The sequence below is a fragment of the Athene noctua genome, chromosome 1, assembly GCF_965140245.1.
Source record: "Athene noctua chromosome 1, bAthNoc1.hap1.1, whole genome shotgun sequence".
Lineage (NCBI taxonomy): Eukaryota > Metazoa > Chordata > Aves > Strigiformes > Strigidae > Athene > Athene noctua.
Window position 1 is genome coordinate 28,951,689 of NC_134037.1, and position 25,544 is coordinate 28,977,232.

General features: G+C 40.5%; 1 protein-coding gene across 1 annotated transcript in view; it reads right to left on the minus strand.

Annotated features, from left to right (window-relative positions):
• Positions 1–9,194, minus strand: part of COL21A1 (collagen type XXI alpha 1 chain) — a 111,456-nt gene extending 102,262 nt beyond the window's left edge. The window contains exon 1 of the mRNA XM_074922489.1: positions 9,104–9,194. The gene's annotated coding sequence lies outside the window, so the exon portion shown is untranslated. The remainder of the gene's footprint in view (positions 1–9,103) is intronic.
• Between the last annotated feature and the right edge of the window lie 16,350 nt (positions 9,195–25,544).

The following is a 25,544-nucleotide window of genomic DNA, read 5'->3' on the forward strand; positions in this document are numbered from 1 at the left end:
AATATTAACCAGTGAAAATGTACAAGTAAACAAGACTAGAAAATAATCACTTCAGGAAAAAGACAGCAAAATGTATACGTCACAAAAGAGGATAGGATTATTTCATAATAATTATCATAATAACTATGAATTTTTTCCATAGTATCAAATATTCTCTTCATCTTGACCTACCCATCATCAGGAGAGATAGGCTGCTTCCTGTTTATTCAAACAACAAAATAGGTTAATGGTTTAAAGTGATTAGATATTTACTTCAGGTGTGAATCATCCATGCCTGAGTTCTATTTTGCTGTTAGTGTAGCCAAGTTTTCAGGATGAAATCACAATATAACGGAATTTTCATATCACTTTGATTTCTGAGAAAGATTTCATTGCCTGCGGCTACCCAACTTTCCAAAGGCATCCTATAAATAATTCTGCAGGAGCATAAAACATATATTACCCCAGCTCTATTTCAAAATCAGATAAGAAACTAATCCAATGCTTCATGTGGTCAAGTGTTGAGAAGCAGAGAGAATCAGGGTGTTCTGAAAAGAAATGAAACTTTTGAAAAGGAAATGTTCTGTACTGGACAGCTCCAGGACAGTTTTGTTGAATGCCTTTTTCTTGCTACTGATTACCTATAGTGATTATAGTGATTATTTAGCATAAGTAGGTATACTTATGCATACAAAAAGAAGAAATTCTCCTTTGCTAGAAACACCTTTTCGGAGGGCAGATACCTTATTTAAATACTGAACGGAAAAGAAGAAGAAAATAAATGGAATGCCTTTACTCTTTAGGAAATAAAAAGCTTTTTTCTTGGTACTGCTTGGCTTCCTCGAAGACAACTATGTGCTTCTGAAAATTAGGTGCAGCTGTCCTCTCTTTTGAGCTCCTTAGTGAAATCCTCTGCATCCTGACTTCCCTCCCCTTTTTGGCAAAAGTTGTCAATATTCGTTTCAGCTGAGTCATGAGCACGCCATGACCATGTGGGCCTCTTTGCACAGCAAATGGACTTAATCACAGGGGCATACAATTACATTCCTTTCTCCTCATTGCAAATTCATCAGGGAATAACAAACATAAAACTCCATTGTCTAGGACCTTAAAAAAAAAAATGTTGTTATTCATATTCAGCAAATCTTCCTCCCCTTCCCCACCCCTCATTCTTTTCCATAGCAGTAAAAAGGCAAAAAATTCCTTTATCACTTTATCTTCTATTATACTGCAAGAGTATATTTTTCACAGTTTAATATATTGCCAGCATTTAGATATATTTTACCATCAGTGATTTCTCATGATTTGTGCAATTCTTCACAGGACCCGAAGGATTCTCAATTTTACTTTTCAGGGATAGGAAGAATCTCCTCCAGATCTCTTAATTGACATTATTTCCCTGTTCTTCCTTCTCTCCCGACTTCCAGCCAGAGCTATTCAAAAAGCAATTTAATTTATTTGGTTGGTTTGCTTAGGGTTGCCATTTCATCCTCATTTTCTCTAGAAGTGACAGAGTTTCTGAAGGACAAAGACTACTTCTTTTCAGTAGGTCAGAATTTCAGTTTCCTTTCAGTAAGATAATTTGGGGATCTGTCTTTGAAAATTCCCCTCAACACATTAACACCTTATATTTTTTAATTTCCACATAAAGTCTCCCTTGGTTTAAGTTGCTATGAAGTAAAGGGCTCCACTCTTTACACAGTTCCAATGATCCTGGCTGTACTTTTCCACATTGTTCTATTTCAGGAGTTGACAGTGAATCTCATGGTGTATCTCAAAAGTTCTCTCACTTTTGCCTGCCCAGTCTGCTCCCTCCTAATGGAAACCTTTAAACAAAATGCAGTAACTAGGCAGATACCATTCCACTTGGGAAAGGAGGGCACACAGTTCCTTATCAAGGCACTGACATTCAGTTAGTCATATTCTGCCAGGAGTGATCTACTTTATCTTTTAGTCCTGTGGTACCAAGGCCAAGAAATTAAGAGCTGCAGACTCCCATGTCCACCTCCCATAAGCAAGCAATCCTCTGATTAAATTCAAGTTTAGTATTATCTAACTTTCCCCTGGGTTTTTGATTTGGGCATAAAATCTAATCTCAGAGAGATACTTCTCACAGAGTGCTTTTTTGTTTTGAAACATTTCCCACAGATGAGAAGGGAATGAATTCACGACCTTAACAGTCCACCAGTGGTCCACTCCCACTTCTTCCATCTTCAAATCATATTCTTCCATCCACCCTTTAAGTTATCGCACAGATGCGCCTGCCTCCTTTTCTCTACATAGGACACTGCAGCTACGCTTACAGCATTTATTTTCTCCTCTGCCTTTTTATTTAACTGTGAATATTACTCTATCTTCTCTACTTTCAATGAGGAAAGCGGAAATTGTAGGAAACCAGGGTCAGATTCCAAGTGCAAGTAAGTAGGAACATGCTGATCTGGTCAAAGAGCTGCAATTAAAGGAAGAGACACAAACAGCTTTGCTTAGATCTCTGTCTAATGGAGTCTGTCTGGGTGAGAGCTCCAAGACAGTCACCCAGGAGATCCCAGCTGGTTAAAAGACTAAGAAAAAGAAACTATTATATTTGGGGAGACTGAAGGCAGTATTGTTCTAATTCCACCTACAATTTGAACCTTTTAAGTGTCTGATATCAGAAAGAGAACTCAAGTACCACTTCATACACCTTCTCTTAAATGTACACATTACACTGATAATGTAGAAAGCTCATCATGCGACTGTGTGGTCCCTCCCTGGCAGCTCCTCTGCTAGTTTGGCAAAAGTCCACTCCATTTTGCACACTTAATGAAGCAAGGGTTATACCACAAGATTTTAAACTGAGCTCAATAATCCAGTATTTTAATAAACTGTACTGTTGATACAACTATGTAATATTATCTTGACCTCTCCACTTAAGACTCTCCAAGCTGCTGTGGAATTAGGGAACTCATAAGGGGGTGAGAAATGGAATTACCTACTGAGACCAAAAGAAGCACAAGGTACTCTTGACAACACTTCCCAAGTGTATCTTAAAAGCTGAGTCTATATACACTGCTGTTATACCAACTGCAGCACTCTTGTGTCTTCAAATCACCTTAACTGAGCTCATTTTTACATGCTGCAACAGTTTGACTCAAAAACTTTTGGAAATCATTAACTCTACTTAATGAAGAAAGTACAGATTGTTTTAAAATATTTTGGAAAATACAAGCTGGCATGCTTTAAAAATTGTTGGCTTAATCTCAGGCTAGAACTCAGGGGTTTAGGGTTTTTTTCCACTTTCTGTTCATGTAGGATATAAAACATGTTCTGACTTGTTGAACTCATTTATCATCACCATGGCTCTGAAGATTCACACAAAAGAAAGGGGAAAAGAATTGACAGTTTGGATAATGCAAATAAAGATTGTACATTTTATAAGTTGGACTAAATACAAAAAAATACAGAGCTTTGGGTAGAGTAAATGGTCTCTAAAATATACAAAAATGTTCTGAGCTAACAAAATATCAGTATTAATGTATACTCTTCATTCCTCAATTTTTCATTTTTGAAGTGAGACAACTCAATTTCTCCCTTTCAAAGACAGCTTGGATAAAATTGCTTTTCTAGCATGTTCCAGATAAAATCTTTTTTTTAAATCCTACAAGTTTTGTCACAGCAGCAAATACACAGCATGCTAGAGCCCCTTCAGCCATGGATATGCCATTTCCAGACAGACACATTTAGAGCCCTCCCAGATAATCTTAACTTCCCAATTAAAACATATGAAAACCCAACAATTGCTTCTATGTTCAAGGTCTTTTACACCCACATACAAAGCTGCACACTTGTAAGCAAGTAGTCCCCTTCTATCGGCAGATTTTACCTATGCCGAAGAAGATGGGGATGGCAGAGCTACATCCCAAACCACTGACAGCACCTCTTATTTGTACAGTACTTCTGCCACCACCTCTGTGGACAGAGATGAGTGTGAGGCAGCAGCAGAACCTGCCATACTCCTCCACTGTACATCTCTCTCATGTCACACAGGACTGCAAGAGAAGCAGTCTGAAGCTCTTCAAGGTCACTGAAGTGCTGTCTTCATCTCTGCACAGTCCCTTTCTCTTTCTTCATACCTCCATTTATCACTTTCCCAACAGCCAGAACAAGTGACACTGAGACCCCAGACCTCTTCCCAAAGCCCAGGCGGGGGAGGAGAGTTGGCAGGGACCAATGAAGAGGCAAAGGAAAGCTGTTAGCTTGAGGAAAAATGTATGGCTGTAGAGGTGGCAAGAGGCACCCATGACAAGGGACAGTGGAGAAAACAATGCGGAGAACTGGTCTTGATGAAAAGTGTGAGGTAGTAAGACCCTGCTGCCACAAAGCTCCCCCAAACCCTTCCTGTCCTAAAAATGCCCTGAGCCCTCATCATACCTCTGTCCCTGTGTCAGTTCCCAGAAGACCCCTGCCCCTAGTCCCACAGCCAAAGGCAGGTGGCCCTTATAGCCACTTCTCAACCCCTCCTGCCTCAGAAGACCTGTAATTGATCCCATCCCCCCTTGTCTTTCTGCCATGATCTACAGAGCCTGCTCATTTTGACACATCAGTATTCATTTCTGTCTACACTGCTGAGAAGCATCCAGCCTCTCTTTGCTACTAGTTCAGTGTCTCATGCTCAGTGTCAGAGCTTCAGAGCAACCTACTGGAACTAATCATGAGAGAGAGAAAAATCTTGGAATACATAAGTCTGAATTATGAAGAGACCTTAAAGTACTAATATACAAGGTGGAAATTTAGATTTCCTATGTGCTAATGCAGTATTCTTACCAGGCTTACTTTGAACTGACAGAGAATTCAAGGAAAAATGTAAATCTCTCACTGGCATGAATAAGAGTTTTGTTTTTCACCACATCAAGTTCAATCTTCCCTGCAATTTTTGTACGCTCTTAGTTCTAGAGAATGTGTCTCATTCCAGTGCCTGTGTGTTTTACTTAGTGCAGCTATTAACTTCTCACATTTAAATCCTGTTTTATTACAGCATAAAACACACCGATAAAAAGATCAATTACTCAATCCAACATTGAAACGATATAAATCGCATAAAATTCCAAAAGGTTGACATGTATTTACTTTGTACTCTTATTTCCATTCATAATATTATTCAGTATGATCAACACTGCTCATCTCCCTGGTTTCTATCTGCTGTTAATCACGAATAGTGTGCCTGACATCTACCCTGGAAGGCTACATCAATCAGCGCTGCTTTAAAACAATGTCTGTGCAGATTAATAAGCCTCACAGTACACCAGTACCATAGAAACTAGAGAGAGGAACAAAGCCTCTCAAGTCATTTTGTCTATGCCCCCACGGGTCCAAGCTTTCTTCTACCATATATTATTTTTTTCAACAGCCAGTCCAGTTCTAAGTGAAGCAACACAGAAGTCTTGCAGGGCTCAGCCTATTTTTATGGGCAAAGGCAGGGAAAAAATGCCTAGCCTTGATTTTTTTTTTTTTATTTAACAAAGCAGTATGTATTGCCATGGTGTAGAAACCTCCTTAACAATTTTCTGTTTACCCCTAAATGTTACTCCAGACTAGCAGAGTTGACTACTCACAAGCAGATCATGTCTGATGGAGACATCTCCAATGCAAAGACGTGTGCATGGTCACCACTGGTGCTCAAAGGACGAGGATGCACAGGGGGCATCAAACCTATACTCCTAGATGCTCCAGCACAGGCAAGCCAAGGACATGCTGCAGAAGGATGGGGTGCTGAACCACACATGCCTGTGCTGCGAAAAACTCTTCTAGAAACCTTCCTAGTTTGTGCAATTGAGGGAGATAAACTCTCTGGCAATCTCCCTGTGACTGTCACCCTGGAACAGATGGCAAAGTTCACCTTCCAGTCTCTGGAGGCTCACCTTTCCTAAAGCCCACCCCTTTGGATTATTTCAGATACCCCACTACTGTGCTAATGGGTAGATTTCATAAATTTTCAACACAAAATTTGGATCAGTGAAGTTCTGAAATGTGTCAGGGCCCTCACAGCACTAACAGGGCTTTCCTGGCCTCTTCCCACAGCCCACGACCCCATTTCAGCCCCCCTGGGTCTGTCAGCCCCTGCCCCAGTGACTCCGCAGCAGGGCCGGTCTCCAGCTCCCCACAGCCCTGCCCAGCCTGGCCATTGGCCCTGCTGAGCTGGGCCCACCCGCAAGCCCATGTCCCAGCCTGGCTCACCTCAATGCTGTCCCCAGGGAGGTGCCCGATGCCATGGGCTGCCTGGTGCACCCCAGCCACCCTGCTCCTGGCTGCCAGGCCCTGCCCTACCCCCCTCCATGAGGAGCCCCTGCTGCTGTGCCCTGACAAAACACATCTTTTCAGATTATTCAGAGAAACTCTGACAGTACACAGGGCAACAAACTCACATCAGAAAAATTACACACAAGATAATGCATTTTATAAGGTGCATCTTGGTCTCTTCCAGCACTCTACCACGCTGCCTTCGGTGTGATGGGAAGCAAGGGAAGCAGCAGAGGGGGAAGCAGCAGCAGATGCTGCATGAACAGCATGTCTTCAGTGGGGTTACTGAGCTCAGCTCTGGTCATGCCAGCTCAAAGAAGAGAAAAAAGGCGGAAACAAAGACATCTTAATAATACAAGTGACTAAGAGCATAAAAAAGACCTCTCTTATAAAGAGACACTGGAAAGATTGAATCAGCTTTATTCAATGCCTCTCTAAAGTAGTAAGGGCAGAACACTGAAACACAAAGTAATAACAAATAACCTAGAAAGGTGAGGCCTTGTCTGTTCCCACCCTTATAAAACAGGGATGTTCAAAAACCTTAAATGATCTTTTTTTGGACTGTGAAGCTAATTTCCAGTCACTGGAAGCAAAGGATGTGGTAGAATTTTTTTAATAATTAGTATGTAAATTGGTAACAGCAACACAAAGAATAACACAATAAAAGAATAAAACTCGAGCAAAGCAGCAAAAACCTTTAGGTAATAGAGGTAAGGGAGGAAAAATGCCAAGTCTCATTCCAGCCACCTATTTCTGTAAGTAGGTGGGCTAATAATTGGACTGGGCAAAAAACTTGCTTAATGCAGTAGGACAAACTACACTTTTGAAAGAATGTTTAAAAACTGAATTATAATCCAAGTAATTTCAAAGATGATTATCATAGCCAAGATAGAGATAATTAAACCAAAGTAGTTTTGCCTCATGGACTGCCTGAGACACACCTGTATTACTGAGGACCTGAAGGGAGCAATGTGATACAGTTTATAGAACTGTACTTTGAAACTAAACTCCAATCTCCTATCATTTACTAATAAGTCAGTTTACTGGTTGTGATGGTGCCAAACCAAAATGTGATGTCTCCCCACTGGTCTTAGACTTCAACTGTAAATGCAGTTTGAGCAGAAGAAAGAATCACAAAATCTGGTATAAAAGCTAGGCATGTGAGTGAAATATTATAAATGGATTACTGAGCCATGTTTACCTTACAAAGCTGCTTCTTTAATATGCATGATCATCACAAAGAGTGGGAGTTCACAGGCTGGCCTCCTGGTAGCCTCTGCTACCCCCAGAGCCTGTAAGGGACCTGGAGTAGTCATGTAGTGTCTCCCCAACAGGAAGGCATGGTCACCCTTGCCTTAAGCGTTTTTGGTAAAGGTTTGTTAGATCTGATCTTTAAAAGCTCCAGTGAAGTAGATTCTACACCTACCTGGACAGTTTAACGCTCAATTAGCTGTACAATTAGACAGGAGTTTCCCTACCATTTAACCTAATCTCTCCTGCTGCAGTTCAGCATGCTGATTCTTGTTACATCTCCACTGGATGGGGAGAACAGTTTGTTTCCTGCCACTCTACAGCAACGAATTTCACAGTTGAAGATTGTTATCACATCTCTCATCAGTCTTCACTTTCCTAGACTATAACATTCCAGTTCTTTCACTATTTTCCCGTAGACTATTTGTTCTAGATCTCTGATCACCTTTGCTACTCCTCTCATGCCTAACTGGTAAGACTTCCGGAACTCTGGTGTCCGAAATCCCAGACGGTACTGTACCACACATGGACCCCAAAGTCACAAGTACCAGGAGATGTCATCACACATCTCCTGTTATGCATCCCAGAATGACATTTGTCTTGATTTTGCACATCTTTAATATGCTGTATCCTATCGAAGTCTTCACACTGAAAACTAAATTTCCTAAGGAAAAATACTTAGCACAGTTCTTCAAATAAGTATTTTGTGCCCATTCTGTAGCTCAGTATTACGTATTTGAATACGTATTTGAGAGATATATAATAAGCACCACCACCACCACCCCCCAATCAATAGGGTTTGGGGAAAACTTCCAAGTAAGTTTACTAAGTCTAGTAAACCCAGGTGCCTGAAAGCTGGAAGACTTTCAGAATCAACCAGGTTTTCCAGTTTGTGAAATTTTGGAATGGGAGACCAGATGCTTTCAGCACAGTAAGTACCACGTATATCTAGGCATTACACAACTGAATAGTAGTAATCAGAAGTGGCCCGCAGAGCGGATGTTTCTTTCCAGGTATGGAAACAAATCTAACCGTGGTTATTACAAACGCTTCTACTTTACTTATTACTGTAAAAGTCTGAACTTCTGTGCCACAGACTATGAAAGAATTTCAGACACAAAGCAACTCGCTTCACCCGTGGTGCGAGAATAAAGCCGATTTCTGGATGGCACAGAAGGATACAGTGTGATAGAAATTATTTCATCTGATGCCAGTAAACTAGGGAAGAGTTTCAAGCTAGTACAACCTGCCCGCACGCACTGCCATCACACGGCAAAAAGAACACACCAGTGTCACCGTCCACTTTCTGCTCCCTGTTAGGAAGGAGGCACAAACGTCCTATCCCAGACGCACGGCTCCCTGGCGCCCACCGTCCCCACGCCCGGGCTCCGGCGAGGGCAGAGCGGCTGCGGGGCGGGGGCCGAGGCCGCCCCGATGGCTGCACCTGCCCGTCCGCCCCGGCCCGGCCCGCTCGGTCCCTCCCCGGCCCCCGGCGCCCCTCCAGCCGCGACCCCCGAGCGAGGGGAGCCCCGCGGGGACGAAGCGCCCGGGGAGCTGCCGCCTCTCCCCCCGCCGCCCCCGGGGAGCCCCCGCTGACCTGCCGGCGGCCGCACGCCCTCCCTCCGCCGGCCGCGCTGCCCCCCGGCCACAGGCTCTGCTGGCTGCGGCGCGGCTCTGCCCCACGCCAGCTCGGCGGCGGCGGCGGCCCCGGCCCCGCGCCGGCAGCCGGAGCCCGCCCCGCGGCGGCACCGCCCCCGCCGCCTCCCCCCGCCCGGCCGCGGCCGCCGCCGCCCTGCCCTGCCCGCGGGCCAGCGCCGGGGCCCGCCGCGCCCCACAGAGGCGCCTGCCCCCGGCACCCCGCCGGCCCCGGCGAGCGGCCGGGCAGGCTGTCCCCGGCCTGGGAAGGCGTCCCGGGCCGCACCCGGGATTAGCCAGTCGTCTGATGCACAACGAGGGGCAGGCCCGTAGCTGAAGTAACTCGGCGGTGACGCAGCTTCCACTGCAGAAGAACTTGGCTTGGGGAGCTTATTGCAAAGTCAGGTATTATTCGGTGGCGCACCTCAGCGCCCCTGTCGCACGCGCGTTTTCACGCTCTCTGAAGTGAAGCTGTCGCACAGACCTCCCGCGATCACCACGCAACGCTTCCATGCACTCCCGCAGCACCCCCGCCCACCGCGGAGCGCAGGTGCAGAAGCCCTTTTTCTGTCCATGCAGAACTGTGGGCACTTGTTACCCAAATGCCTCCCTCTCCCTCGCGCCTTTGGACAACACACGCTGCAAGGAGTTGTGATGGAGGAATAGATCTAACCCTGCAGCTGCACGGGCAATGCCCGCATGGACACATTGAACAAATTCCTGCCCACCTCCCAGCACTCCTTCTTCCAGGGGAAGGGACAGAAGGACTTCTGCGAGCCCCAGCCTCTGTGTGGCTGCCGTGTCCAGGATTCAGGCTGGTGGGAACTGGGTGACCAGCCAGTGAGCACAGGACTTTCAAATGTGGAGAGGTGTTGCCAAAGCCAGGAGGGGCTGCCCTTCACTGCCTTTACACAGACTTCAAGAACCAGAACACCTGAGAGAGGTGTGGCAAGCCTGGCACAGGCAAAGCAATATTGAAGACCTCTGGGGCCATTCCCTAATCGTTCTTTAGTCATGGGTTTTACCTAGATGACATGCATGTTTCCCCTTAAATGTCTGTGTGGGTTCTGGAGGAACCTCAGAGCTGTGCCACATGGTCTCTGTCCTCCTGTGAAGGAATGCATATGGTGAAAAATGTTAACAGAAGTGGCAGCTTTCATCGCCTGGATACCTGGCTTACATGGCTGGCAGGTGGGAAGGGGAATGCAGCTTCACTAGTTCTCTGTGAATAATACATATGTTCTCCCAAACATAATAGACACCTGCGTTAGAAAGCAGTATGAGTTATGGATGCCAGCAGTCCCAAACAGAGGATCCTTGCTCTCACACTCATGGTCCTCACCCCCTCTGCCACTGCCATTTTCAGGATCTGAGGCCAGCTTGTATTCTTGATGCTCAATGTGCTTTTCCAAGACATTGTGGGCTATTTGTACTGTGGGCACAGCAGTACCCATGACCCGCTAATCTATTTTGTACTCAGGGTGCACATTACTAAGAGACCTCAGCTTCTCTCTTCCCACAGATCTTTCTGGCTTGCTTTATACCTATGCCTGTGTACAAGCTTGTGTTTGCACAGTTCATTCAGCCAGGAGACAAATCTGGGTTCAGACATAACCCTAATATGCTTTAACATGTAGCCTCTTTTGAGGATCGCTGAACAGCAGCAGATTTTTGTGAATGAGCAAGGCAGTGTCTGTGTTGCACGCTCATACACAAAGTTCAGGCAAACATCTGTACACTTGACAGAAACAGCCATCACCTACCAGTTAAGTGCAAATAAGAAAGAAATTTAAAAAAAATAAACCCCACTGTTGTCTGCTTATCTGCTTATCCAAACACAGAAAAGGATCAAACTATGCTTTTTGTTCTAAATCATATCCCAGAAAGGCACTGTTTGGGAACATCTGAAAGGAATGTCCTTGACAGCAATTCCTTGTTTCTCATCCTCACTCTGACCACGCTGTCGGAAAACTGAGCAGCTCAGCAATGGAGCAATGAGTATCAGTTTATGATGATGCAGTTTGATTGCTGTCAGATAATTCATTCATATATATGTGTATATATATACCTAAAGACATGCACATTGTGTATTTTATGTATATATATTTTTTTTTCTATTTAAAAGACCCTTTAGAAGAGAGACTAAGGGATTCTGCATATGAACTGTCATGGAGTAGATAATACCTATTTTAGCTAAAAAAGTTCAAGAAGAAAAAAAAAATTATTAATCTTTAACTATACCATGGACAGAGAACATAACAACAAATGCCATCTCTAAGAGGACTTAAATCTAACAGAATCAACATTTTTCAATGTGTAGCACTTCTAGTCCATTGTTTATATGAAGACAATATTTCTATTAACAGCACAAACGATTCACCATTCATGGCCAATGTACTGTGACTCCTTAAACATGAATCATTTGCAAGTTTTGAGGATGCTCTAACAAATCTGTTTCCTGGGAATCAAATTAGAAACATTCTAATGCTATATGTATAAGCTTTGCCTTTAACAGAACCTACACTTAAATCTGAAAAATTACAGTAATAAAACAGCAGTCTCAATCACAATTAGCTATCATATGATTTAAATCCACCAGTGACCACGGCTTCACTAATAACTTTTTTTGTTTAGCTTACACAAAAAGTGGGATAGGAAGATAAGTCTTGCTAGCCCTTAGGCTGGTCATGTTAGAAGAAATGATGCACAAAAGTGGATGGGAACACACCCCCCAGAAGATTTTTGTTTTGCTATTATGGTGTTTATTCACCCATTAAGACTCTCCTACCATTAAATTATTAAGATGGTGCATTATTAGCTGGTTACTTATCAATAATATATTATTTCCTAGTCTGAAGAGGGAAAAAAAAAATAAGAAGTAAAGCATAAAAAAAAAGGTATGGTGCCCAGTGGGGCCATGCGAAAGAGAAATTAAATGAAAATGCAAACTAAAATCTAAGCATGAGTTATGTCCAAATTAGTAATTTTGAGGTCTCTGCTATATTCCCATCTTGCTTCAGGCAATCAGAAATTGTGTCATCCTCCTCCCACACCATGAAAGCTCTTGATGTCTTTCTTTGTCTCAGGATTCTGTGGCTTCAAATGGAGTTTCTAGTTACTTTACAAACAAGTTACATTAGCCAAGTCTATGGCACACGGAAAACCGTTTCCTTCTGGAAACTCTCAGGAGTTACAATGAGTTAAATCCATATTACCTAAATATATTGAAGCCTCAAGCTTCAGTGACTGGCATTAAGAATACTTTTCAAAACCTATTCTTCTGTGCCTGTTTTCCTACTCCTGAAATAGGACTCACATTCTGCAGCCTTTATTCTTCCTTGCTTAAGAAAAATTTTCATTTTGGCATTTTTTCCTCAGTGAAGTTTTAAAGGACAGAATAAACAGGAACATGGAGGTACCATGACTCATCATTGTAGAAATCCTATGAAGGTCAATTCTCCCAAGACCCATTTCACCAGTCTTCTGGTGAATTCCCCTTCTCCTTCCCTTGCAGCAGCAACACTGGGGCCTCTCCCATGCCCTTTGGTGTGGGAAAAATGGAGCAGATGAAGTGGTGGGGCATGAAAGACTGGTCATGAAACAGCATCTTTTAAATTCATTAGCTGTTCCAAATAATGGTTAAAAACACATCTATTTAGATTATTTCCAACGTAATATAGTGTTTGGGTCATGTAATTTGAGAGATTTACACCAAATTCTGTATTTGTTGTTAGTGATCACATGTAAAATAGTGACATTTCGATGTAGTGTAGAAGGCTAGGCTGATACAAATATATTCAAGCTTAAGAATATTTTCTGCTAGCTTCAGACATAATTTCTAGTTTTCAGGTTTGGTTGGCCTGAAGTTTCAGTGAAATTCTGTGCCTATGATTTCTTTAATTTTAGCCATCCCTACAATCAGCCAATAAATAGTAGGAAGCCAGCCAGGAACCAGTAACCTCAGAGATAAATGTTGATGCTGAACCAGCTCGACTTACACCTGTCTGTGATAGATAATCTTCATGGGACCAATCCCACTCCTGGTAAAGAACAATATTTCCTTTCACCTCAGCAAATGCCTAATAAATAAAGTGTACTTACGCTTCTGATAAACATATGCTTGTCTGTGAAATGGCAATATTTGGTAAGACTTTAGGCTATGTTTAGGACACTAGGATCACACCTCACACCCTAATGAGGGCACATTATAGACAACTTCAAGCTTCATAAGAAAACCTACTAAATACAGGAGCTGTAGTAATCACCACTTATATTTTATGCTATAGAAAACTAGCAATGCAAGATATTTACTTAATTCTGCTGTCAACAACCACACCACATCCTTAAACAAGATCAGGTTGGCTTTTAAGGGACAGAAGTTCAACAACCTTATTGCATACCAACATTTTTGTATTTTACATCACTTCTCCAATAAATATATTTTGGTTGACCATACTGGCATAGCCAAGATTCTGAAATGAATTCTGCATTACGATGAGAGCAGGGACTGAGGGTGGGAAAAGAGAAACTAAAGCTAATGCATGAGATATAAACAACTGGAAAATAGTAGCTGGAGCCCAGGATGTGCAAAACAGAAGTTTCCACAATCCCTGTCATTTAAGCCATTGCTTAAAAAAGCTTGATCTTTGGAAAGTTGTATTTCCATATTTAAAGTGATAGCTCTATCATAGTATAATGATGATAATGTGGACACTCTGGGCAACAGATACAAACACCTAAGCTTGGGTGTCCACTTGAGCCCTGTCTCTTCACATAAACACTGAAGAGAGACTTCTCCAAGATACACATAAGAACATTTAGACTAGGTCTTTATCCTTCATTAATAATACAAATCTGGAATTAGGTTACATAATGTGAATAGCCCTCATGGATGAAATAGGTCTTTCAAAAATTTTATTTTCAGTAACTGTAGTTGTTAACACAGAAGACGAGTATTTAGAATGCACAGAAACTTTTAAACCTGAAGAAAAATTAACTCCTTGGACTTGCAAGATTTTACAGAAATCTGACATGTCTATTCACATAAAATGTAAATAAGAGCTAGGCTCCCCTCTTTTCACTGCACAGTGTTATATTCTGTATGCTCATCTACACCTTTAAACCCTTTCAGAGTACCACACTCAGCATGTCTCAGGATACAGAATCTGGTCCACATACATATGTCATCTTCATATACTTGGGTCATATAGATGGTTCTTCCGTATAAAATCACTGTGAGTTGCCATGGCAAAAAAGAAAAGTACAAAAGTAGGATTTATGACAGATAGAAGGTCTGCAGTACTCTAGTGCATGGGGAACTTCCAGATTCAACAGCTGTCCTGTAACTCAGGCATCTTGTAAACCACACCATGAGCTATTTTCTTCCCTTGTGAATTAATATAATCTATATTCATCAGCTGAAGCTCAGAAATGAATTTAAATGTGCTGTAGGCAAAAATTGTTTCCAATATAGTTGCACTGGCTAACACCCAAGATTTTTTCTGTGATGTAATCATTAACTTACAGCAGCTTGATAAAGTGCAGGTCCCAAAATCTGATTTTGAGCGTGTAAGTTATATAAGAATCATTCTAGAAAGCATCTCCACAAAGAGATACTTCATTTTAACAGTGGTTTCACTGTTGTTGCTTTGTATATAAGGGGAGCAAGAAGAAAGTTCAGTCATGCCTCAAAATGCTGCCCTGCCATTCACAACCGTTATGGCTCATGACTTCTCCTCAAAAAAGCAAACAGGTAAGTCAGGTAAGCTTAGGATTTCTGATCTAGCACGTTCAAGAGGAACTGAAGCAATAAACAGCATTTATAAAGTACGGTATATAAGAAGTGCGTTTAAATATTAGTCCCTTTAATCTTAATTTATAGACTATACTCAATATGGAAAGGCTGTAACTTTAATATTAAATTGCCTAGCTTGCCATTGTTACTGCAAGCAGAAGACAGGGTGCACAGGAAGGCAGCTTGTTGATTGGGCAATTCCTGCAACAGTCTGCTCAAGAGATGAACTCTGAAGCCTGAGTGAAGTCATCTTTTAAATGGCTCCTGGTGAAGAAAGAGAACACAGTGCATAAAACAATGATCAAGAGTTGCAAGCAATGAGCAGAAACTGTCATGGAGACTTGATAGAAGGATTTTTTATTTTTTTTTCAGAGGCAAAATATGAGTGATTGTCAATGTAATTGGAAAATACTGAAAGACTTCAAGGTGCAAAAATGTCACAGAAATGTCACTGGCCAGATGAGTGAGAAAATTTGTTTCTTAGCTGGCTCCAAGCCACATGGTATTTAAAGGTGCAGTAGACTTCAGAGGCATGAGATGGTAGAACAGCCTATGCTGAGGAATGCCACCTTACAGAAGAAAATCTGATGTTACTGGAGTGCTGGTGACAGTTTTTGGAAGGACCTGGGCAATGCCAGAGCTTCTGGGTTTCCTGTAGAAATTGTGCTTAATACTAATCCTCTGCCACTGCAGACAAGAAGTGAAGGGCAGGTTACTTTGTGTGCTTTATTTTATAGTAAATTGTTTTCTGCTCTTATTACAGCATATCTTTCTAATCAAGGTGGTTTTGTAAGGGATTTGATACAAGCCATGGGAATTACCAGGGCATTAGTAGAATAAGGTGGTTTCTGGATAATATTTGGGTCCTTAATGTCTGTACGAAGAAGAAGTGTGACCTCCTGAAGCAATGGCCTTGCATGCAGGATGATAAGGAGGGCATTCCTGCATTACTCTCACTCTAAACAAGGGCTCACAATAGAGTTAGAAAGATAAGAATTCATCATGCAAGTACATCTGTAAAGTTAAGAACTGCTCTTTGAAACTGGGACTGCTGTTTTGCAGAACTTTGGTTAAAGCTAGATGAAGGATTGGGCTCTGATGGAAAGGAATGACTAGGAGAAAGCACAGCTAAAGAAAAAGCAAGTCATGGGTAGAGTGTACAACAGGGCTGGTGGTTCAGAGCTTCTTTAGAAAGAGAACTCAAGTGGAGCAACACAAGAATCAAAAACTCTAGGAACAGACCCGACAGAAATGTCCATAGAAAGCAGTGAAAGGAAGTGAATAGAGCAATTATTTTGTACCTTGTGTTCTCCAAGTGAAATGAATAGCTGGTCACATAAGATAAGGAGCAGCAGTGAAGCATAATTCATGGAGTACTGCTGGAATACTGCATCCCCGCTCCTATTGGATTTCCTAGCATATCACATAGTAGCTGCTAGAGAATGGCTTGAAGCCACAATCACCATGATCTTCCACACTTGTAATCATATCAAACATCTGATAGAGACATGAAGGAACATGAAGATTTCTGTTTACAAAAGTCTGCATTCACAGAAAGGCCAAGATCATCCACCTTATTACACAAGAGACACTTTGGAAAAAAGCTAAGGAGCAGAATATATTCAGTTTTAATTCATCCAATACATGGGTATCCTTCAAGTTGAATTATCATTCAGAGATGGAGGGGGGAATAAAAGCAGCTGTTATGATAACCTATGGATTGCTTCAGTGGTGCAGAATTCCTTTTAGACTCTTGAATGCACCAGGGACATTTCAGATGTTTGTGAAGAATATAACCCAAGTTCTGAGGATCAAAAAACATCCTCACATCCTTAAATGACTTCATCTGTTCCCATAAAACATGGGTGGAACATCTGGTAGAAGTGGAAAGTACTCCAAAAACTTTTTAAGAGCCAGGGTTTAAATTTGTTAAGAAATAATGTTCATTTACAAAGGATCGCACAATTTTCCTGGGACAAGAAGTCTGTGATGGTGGGCTGGAGCCTTGCATCCAAAAACATGAAGAGTAAAATAATGGAAAGTTCCTACATATGTGAGGGCACAGCAACTTCTACAGAGCTTTGTACAAAATTTTTCAGAGCAGAAAATATAGACTACTCTTCTGGACTGAGAAATAGTAAAAAGATTAATCCTGAAGGAGGAATGGACTTCTAAATTATGCTGTGCCTGAATCATCCCAGCTATTTGCCACAGACCTGTGATAAGTCAAACTTTTAAGTTAAGTTTGTACTTAAAAAAAAAAAAAATGCCAAGTTCAACAGTCACAGAAAAAAAAATGTCAAAGGCCAAAAATTAGAGAACCACAAAAGTGCATTTATTTGATTACTATGGGAATTCTCCATTTTTGTCAGAAATTTACTTACTGGATACAGAACTCACAGGTACATAGACCACAGACTCTGGAGTGATTCCAAGGATGTTTGTGAATTCACAATCTATCTAAACATGCATTCAAGTAACACCACAATGCTGCAAAGTGGAAAGTGGTTATTTATTTAGATTCAGTACAGACTTAGTGAGAGTAACTTCAACCCTAATTTAGGATGACTTCTAAGAATGACAGTTACTTTGTAAAGTGGCTTTTCAGCAGCTCTGGAGAAGGTTTTCAGCTGACCAAGTCCCATGTGCTACCTGAGCAGCTATACTCTGCCTCCTCTAAAGGGAAGTCCACAAAGCAAATTGAAACATTCAAAGAATGTCAAAGTAGATCACATCAGTCTCAGTCCAACTACAAGCTAAACCTATAATCAAATGCTGAATCTGACTGGGCAGATCACCATGGCCGCATGTGCCAGATGGCAGACTATGTAGATTCCTAAGGGTTTGAGAAAAAAAAAAACAAAAAAAACCAAAAAAACAGTCTGAAAAATAAATTTCCATTAATTATTAAAATGGTTAGTGAAAGTCAATTCAAAAGCCATCCATTACTGTTAATTCCTAAAAAATGATATCTTAAGGCAAGCTGAGGGCATGGAATTCAATGAATCATAAACAGGGGAGGGGGGGGGGAAGAAAGAGGCTCTCAGAAGCCTCAAGGAATCATAGTCCCTGTCCTAAATCATTTCCACAAGGTATTTGCCTAATTTACTCTTAAAGATGTCCAGCAATAAAGAATTCTCACTTTACCCAGGCAATCTCTTATCAACTTTTCTTACCAGTATTTGTAAAAGCTTTTCTTCTTATCTAACCTTATTCCTTTTATATTGTATGTTATGCCTGCTACTATTATCTTATTCACTTTTGACTTCAAGAGCAGATCTTTTACATTATTTTTCAGTTTCCCAATTTTACAACTAACAAAATAGCTCCATGTTCTATGTGCCTTTGCAAATATCAAGTAAACAATCCTAGTTTGCATTTTAAGAGCAATATTTTCTTCACGTTAATTAGGAATAACATTATATTTCTTCTTATCATAACCTATGTGCCACTGTCATTAAAACTATAGAAACCAAAGTAAGTAAAGACAAAGACAGATGTTGAAAAATACTGCATCTGTGCTATAGCCTGATCAATACTAGAAGTTTATTCTTGATGTAGAGAAAGAATTTATATGGATGAAAACTGGCCCCATTGAAAATTGTGACAGAACTGCCATGGTTTCATTACGGCTAGGGTTTCAAGAAGGCGGATGTATTTCCCTGTCAATGACTTGATTTAAATAGTCACCTTCCACTTTCTTTCCTCTCTCTCCATTGTCTTTTTGGGGGGAAGGTCCCTCTTTTTCTGTATTTATTATTTTCCTGATTTTGCCTTTGTTCAGGTTTTTCAAATATCTCTCAGTTGTGAGTGAGAAAATGTTAAGCACCGTTACATAGCAGTAAACTGCCTAGTTCATGTTCTAGCCTTCCATATAAAAGTTTTATAGTTACTAAAGTATAATAGAAGCTTGTGAAAAGTACTCCCATTATATTGTACAATCCATCAGATTAAGAAACGATATATTTACTTTCTACTGAAAATTTTAAAATTTATATCGAAGTACAGCTCATGATTTCTAGTACAATAGATAATAATGCTGGGAATTATTCAAGGTTTGCATTGTTTTCCAGTAGAAGATTTTATAACTGAAACACAGGCTTTTTATTCTTATTCCATTACTCTAATACTACATATTTAAGTACCCAGTTTTTATTAGGCTCCTCTTGCCAGCTCCAAGAAACAGCCACTGTAAGTTACTGAATACTTCTATCCCTAAAAATTTGTCAACCATTCACTTAATGTAACTTAATGAACATAGTCAGCTGTCAAAGTGCAATAAACAGGGGAATAACTATATTACAAAAATTAGATTATGGAGATTTTTGCAAAGGGTGTTATAAATTGAAGTTAATCAGAAATGCTCAAGGTTAGTCTAAGATTCAGTGGGTATTTTTGACACAGATACCTGGAACAAGTCCATGATATCAGACTTGTGGCATCTCCAGAAATGGCTGTTTCTCCCTCTCAGTCTGCTTGACACACACGAATTCTCACTAAGTAAATGGATTATTCCCCCTTCTCTTTCAAGAGCTAAAACGTGAAGATAGAGCCAGGAAAACATGGAAAGCATGGGGGGAAGGTAGGAAAAAAAAAATCAGGAAAGAGTACATAAAATTAAATTGTATTTGAGGAAATACAGACTCCTGAAATGACACGCTGACTCAGTGCCACAAGGCTTGCCTGGCTCCCCAGTGGCTCGCTGCAATGTCTTGATGATTCTCTGACTCCTTTTCAAGTCTGCTGGGCTCTGGGTAGTCCAGAGAACAGGCATGAATTTTCTTTCCAGTTCTGCAGTTTCAAGTGCTACTGCTCAAAGTATAATCAAGTCCATCCTGTTATTACACAAGGTTCAGCAATAAACTGGTGCAATAAAATTGTGACTCTAGGATAAAATCTGATCCCAGTGTCTTTGGGAACTTGATTTCTGGAAACTTAGGAAGTGAAGCAACAATAATACTTTCCTTCAAGATCAACAAATATTAATATTCTTGTCATCATCACTAGTTACTGCCCTTTGGCATACAAGAAAAAGATAGATTATGTTTTGTGTGACCCTGAGTTGTTTTTCCTTGGTATTACACACATTATGGTAAACTGGCATCGAATATTTAAAGGATTGTAGTTGAGAAGTCAACATTCAGTTGAAGAAACTGTAAAAAAAAAATGGGGGAGGGGTGTTTTAAGATGAACCTTAGAGAAGAACAGGAGTGAGAATAAGCTTCTTTATGTAAGGGTGTCATTTTACATTGCAATACACTGAATTCTACCTTAACCCCAGGAAAGAGAAGAGATGGTTTTGTGTAGGAGCTGAAAAAAAAAAAAAAAAAAAAAAAGAACAAACCCAGACACCAAAATGCTGTTATGAAGGAGCAAATGAAGGTGACTGCCATTGCAACCTCTCAGCAGCCCCAAAGGGAGAGAGGGCAGACAAGGTGCAGAGGTGGGACTGCAGGATGAGTCATTCTAGGGTTCATTTACTGAAAGGTCAGTGGGGAATGGGACAGGGACCAACCAGCATTACTCAATTGTTCTGTGAGTTAACATTTCCCACATCCCAGCTTCTTTCTCCAATTCCAGCATATCCTTCCACTCAGCATTTTTGATTTGGAAAATTTGGACTATTTGCTTGGAAAATGTATACACTAAAGTTACTAGAAGCAGTTTTGTAAACAATTGCACATCCAAAGCCTATGTTATCATAGTACAATGTCATTAATGCCATAACTTCTCCTGAGCTAATAGTATTAGCCCATGACTGCTCTGTACAGTTTCTGCATAAATTAATGACATTCCAATTTGACTAAACTTTGTCTTAAGTTTCTGCTGTTTCTTTAAATTGTGAAGGGAACAAAAAGAAAAATAGCACACAGGATAATAAAGATGATTCTCTGTATTCCATAAATAAAATATATTTCCATCCCAATAACTGAGTGTAGAGGGTCTTAAATTCTGATTTTCCTTACTATAGAAAGCAAGGGTGAAAAATAAACATATATGACCATGTGATGTTTAAATACAGTTGAGAACTCCAGCTATATGTTTAGAATGTTAAAAAACAAACAAAAAAACCCCAAACAAGAGATATCAGAGCTACAATACCAGAGCTCTGTTCTTGTATATTTAATGTCTTCAAGGGTTTTTGATTTGTTTTTAAGTGTGTTAAATTGGCATGCTTCTTCTACTTCCAAAACAAATTTTGTGATGAGCATTTTACACATCATCAAAGTGAAATACTGACAATATGTGCTCAGAGTTAATTTTCTGAGGTGTTTTAATAATCTTCCAATTTCCATTCAGATTTTAAAACTGGGCATTTTCTAACTAATATCCAAGAGATATGATGACCTGGTAAATGAACATAGCATTGATGTATAGACATAAAATTTCAAAGTAATTTAAAACTGTTCAATAAATCTAGTAAGATATGTATGAATATTTTGAGGTTTTGTTTCTTTTGACCAGTGCTGTGGTCTCACCATGCCACAACTCCCAGAAATGAGATCAGCTGGGAGAACTTACTCCTGACAGTAAATTTGGACCTGATTAATGTACAAGTCTTCAGTAAGTGTGCCCAGCAGACTACCTTTCCTACTTTACATGTGGCATAAAAGTATACAGACAGTTGGAAAACATCCTTCTTTACCCCACTACTCTTGCCTTTCTGTACCAAGACTATTACTATTCAGTAAAAAAACATAACAAAAACATTATTTGCACATAATCACATTTGGTTGCAGAGTGCTTACTTTTATTTAGAAACTTCTACTGATCTTCAAATGTGGATAAAGCAAGTTATCTATAAGATTTGTATAGAATACAGAATTTTGTGTATTTCACCACGCATATTCAGTGGTATCATGTCTTCAGATTTTAACCCAAACATATTATAGAAAATATAGCTTTAAGCAGTTTTGTCTAAAAACCTATACCATGAAGGTCAGAAAAAACACATAAACTTTAATAGTGTTGAGTACAGCTAAGCAGTGGCATTCAAAGTGAGATAATACTGCCATAATTATTTTTAAAAAGGGAGTAAGAGTCATGCCAGAACAAGATTCAACAGTTTTGCTTCTTTCATCCAATTCATTGCAGAGATTTCAAAGTGTGCTGTTGAGTAGCTTGGGCCTAATACAGCTGACCTCATTTTAGTTATTACGACTTGGCATTCATTGTCCTCTAAAGAAAGAATGCTAGAAATACACTATTGGGAACTACCCTTGTAAATTCCAGATCAATCACCCTACACACAGTTAGACATAATCCTCCAGATGCTGAGCTCAACCCATTCCACTACATGCTCTGCCCACCTGCTAGGCAGCACATCTTTCAAAGAGCCAGAGTCCTCACAGACTCAGAATAATAAAACACATAATAAAGACGTTCTTGGACATTGAGCTTTATGGAACAGGAATATTTGTGGGGACTAACCATAATGGTTACTGCATCTTTCCCCTGCCAGGCAGTGGAAGAAACCAAGAGCACCAGAGAGAGTAGAGATGAGGGAATAGAGGGAGTTTTGAAGCAGGGCTGTTTGGAGGGCCAAGAAGCAGGTGGATATAGAGGACAAATTTGGCAACAGTGACAAATCCCCTATAAAAAAATCCTAAGTGACAACACTAGTTTATTTCTTGCTCACACATGTTGTAGAGGAAACATTTGAAAACAAACAGAAACAAAACAGGAGGTGAACCAAAATAGTATATGTTTATAAACCCTCAGGATCTCTTGGGTCAGTTTTAGGATTTGGGGGGCTTTACACTGGACAGATTATTTATGCCAAATTATTTTCCAAAGAAGAATGATGCTCAGTTATCATAACAGGATGCGCACATACATGGGAAACATACTGGATCACAATCTCAATTTAGTCTTGTCTGCTTCTGACAGAATTACACATATGAAAGGACACATAAAAACTGTGTTTTAAATTTATTTTTATCATTGAGTATTCAAGGAGAAAACTTCCCTTGTGGTTTTTGGTTGCCTTCAAAGCCAACTAGTCCATAATCTGTGCCCCATTTACCTCCATTTTCACCATGCTCACCTAAATACTGGGGGAGGGGGGTGGGGGATGTTAATCACTATTAAATTTGTCAGCTCCCCTCTAAGTCTCTCAACAAGTCACTCACTATTTTACAACTGGTCCAGCTACTCCCTTAAACTGGAAAAAGTGCCTTGAGTTACAAATCCAGGAAAGACAAAGGGACAGCTACCGGTAAGAGAGATCAGCTCAAAGATCTGGATATCTGGGAACATGTACTTTGGGAAGGGATGTTCATATCCTCAATACTAACAATTTATTTTAGCTATGGCAACACTGGAGTAGGTGAAGGTTTAAGACACCTCCTCATGTCATTTTTTCCAAAGCTGCAAGTTCTGATTAAGAAGGGAGTAGGAGAACAGCAAAGTCTCCAGCTTCAGCAGCTGCTCCTCCACCAAAGGGATGGGAAGAAAAGAATGAGAAGGCAGGGCCACCCAGGCCCTCTTCCCCTCTGAAAATGCTCTCCTGTGGTTGGTGAGGAAAATAGAAAGAAGGGATGAGAATGTGGGCATGCAGAAACCTACTTCTGCTTACATACAGAAAGGGAAAACGAGGGAAAAAAGCCTTTCCAATATATTATGTCATGAGATATGTTATTTTCAAATATCTCCAGCTCAGGTGGAAGATTCATATAGAGCTGTTACAAAATAATTTAAATGGTGGCTAGATTTATATGTCCCTCTTACGTTCTTTAAGTTTTTTCTGATCTACTCCTGCCACCCAGTGGATAGCTCATACGAAAACTCCTCCTAAAAAACATGTCCTTGTCTGTGTGATTCTGAGCAGGTAGCTAATACCAGGGTTTCTGAGCAGCCACGAAGCATGAGCTTCCTCGTGTATCAGATCAAAGATGTGATCGGCAGAACAGGGAGAATGGGTTGTATAAAGTTAAGTACTCTGGAACATAAAGTTCAGGGGGTTTAATGTGTGTGTTTAATACCATAGTAGTGGTGCTTTTTTTCTCAACATAGTGCTTTATTCCTCAGTTTCACATGTTTTAAGGAGAGATGAAAGTATTCTCTTGCCATACGATGTATTGTCAGATAAAACTAGCTCATCTTTGTGAAAGAAAAGACACTCCAGTAACAGCTGCATGATAAAAACCCTTCAGAAATGAAATTATTTTCTAACAGCAGCTCAAATATCATGAAATAAGAACACCTAGAGCCACATACTGAAGTCAACAAAAGATCAAAAAGCTGTTCCTAAGGCAACATTATCTATTCTGTGCTTTGAGCAATTAACTGAAGCAAAGCTGTATTATAATAAATACAATCAGCCTTGAATTGGGCTTTTCCTACCACCAGAAAATTTTGCTTTGCAACATGAAAAATATGTATGAAGGACATTTTGTGTTAAAATAGAAATTACATTCATCTTCCATCTAAAAGGCTTCTTAAAACTAACTAAAAGTCATATAAACCAATGGAACAATCCTAGCTGTTACTTTATCTTCCACCACAAATACCAGATCTAAAAAGGGAAGGCATTACAAAAGACTCAGAACGAGGTCAGGCTCTGAAATCATCACCTAGCTCAGAAAAACTAGCCATAACAGTTGTTGTGTGAACAAGTTAGGTTAGGGTTTACAGGACTAGGACTCACAAGCCAGTTTATTAGAAGTCTCTCGTATATCCACCCATTACACATTCAGACAGAGGCCAGTCTGTGGGCTGAACCTTTTTTCACTAAGATGCGGAAAATGGAGATGTTAAGACTACGATTAAACTGAAGTATAAATGCATACAGCTCTCACTCCCATTCTCCCAAATGAGCTCTTTTAGGAGAAATCATCAATAAAGCTCTGATCATACTGCATATCCTTCATTTTGTTTATATACATATATATTCCCACAAAGGCTGAATCAGTTAAAGCAGCTTTATTTTCACTAGCTGTTTATCATCAGTCAGCTGAACAGGTTGTGGTAGTTTTGCAGAAGACCATGGTTACACTGCACACCTTCAAGGTGTGGGGTGCATCCATGTTAACAAATAATTTTTTGTCTTATTTTCCTCAGCCAACCATCACATCAGTCTTTGTTTGACTCATTTGTAACTTTTGTCTCCAGAGTGGAAGGACTTGCTCCTGCAGCATTGCTGAGGTGAGGTTAAGATAATGAAATCTATTATTCCTGGAATAAATGGCATTCAGTTCTACACAGTGCTAGCCCACACACAGCAGTTCAGAGCAGACTATGCTCTTCTTAGTTGCTTCTCTGACTTCAGCCTGACCCAGAAATACAATCTCCAGAACAGATAAATTTGAAAAAAACCTGAAATATTCTCACCTACCTCCTAAAGCAACTTTAAAACCCCTGTGCTCACCAGCAACACATCCCCTCCTGTACCTTCCTGAACCAGCTGATCCTTCCTGCCCATTTGCTCCTAATACTCATAACTCAGTCTCATGTCACTTACAGACATGTGTCTCCAGTTTGTCTTGCATCCCCAAGGGGAAAGTTTGGAAATGGTTCTTATTCCCAGCTTCCTCTCTTCCTCAGTAGTCTCACTGAGGAAAGGGCTGCTAAGAAGACCAGAACAGAGGGATGTCTGCTAGCAACTAAA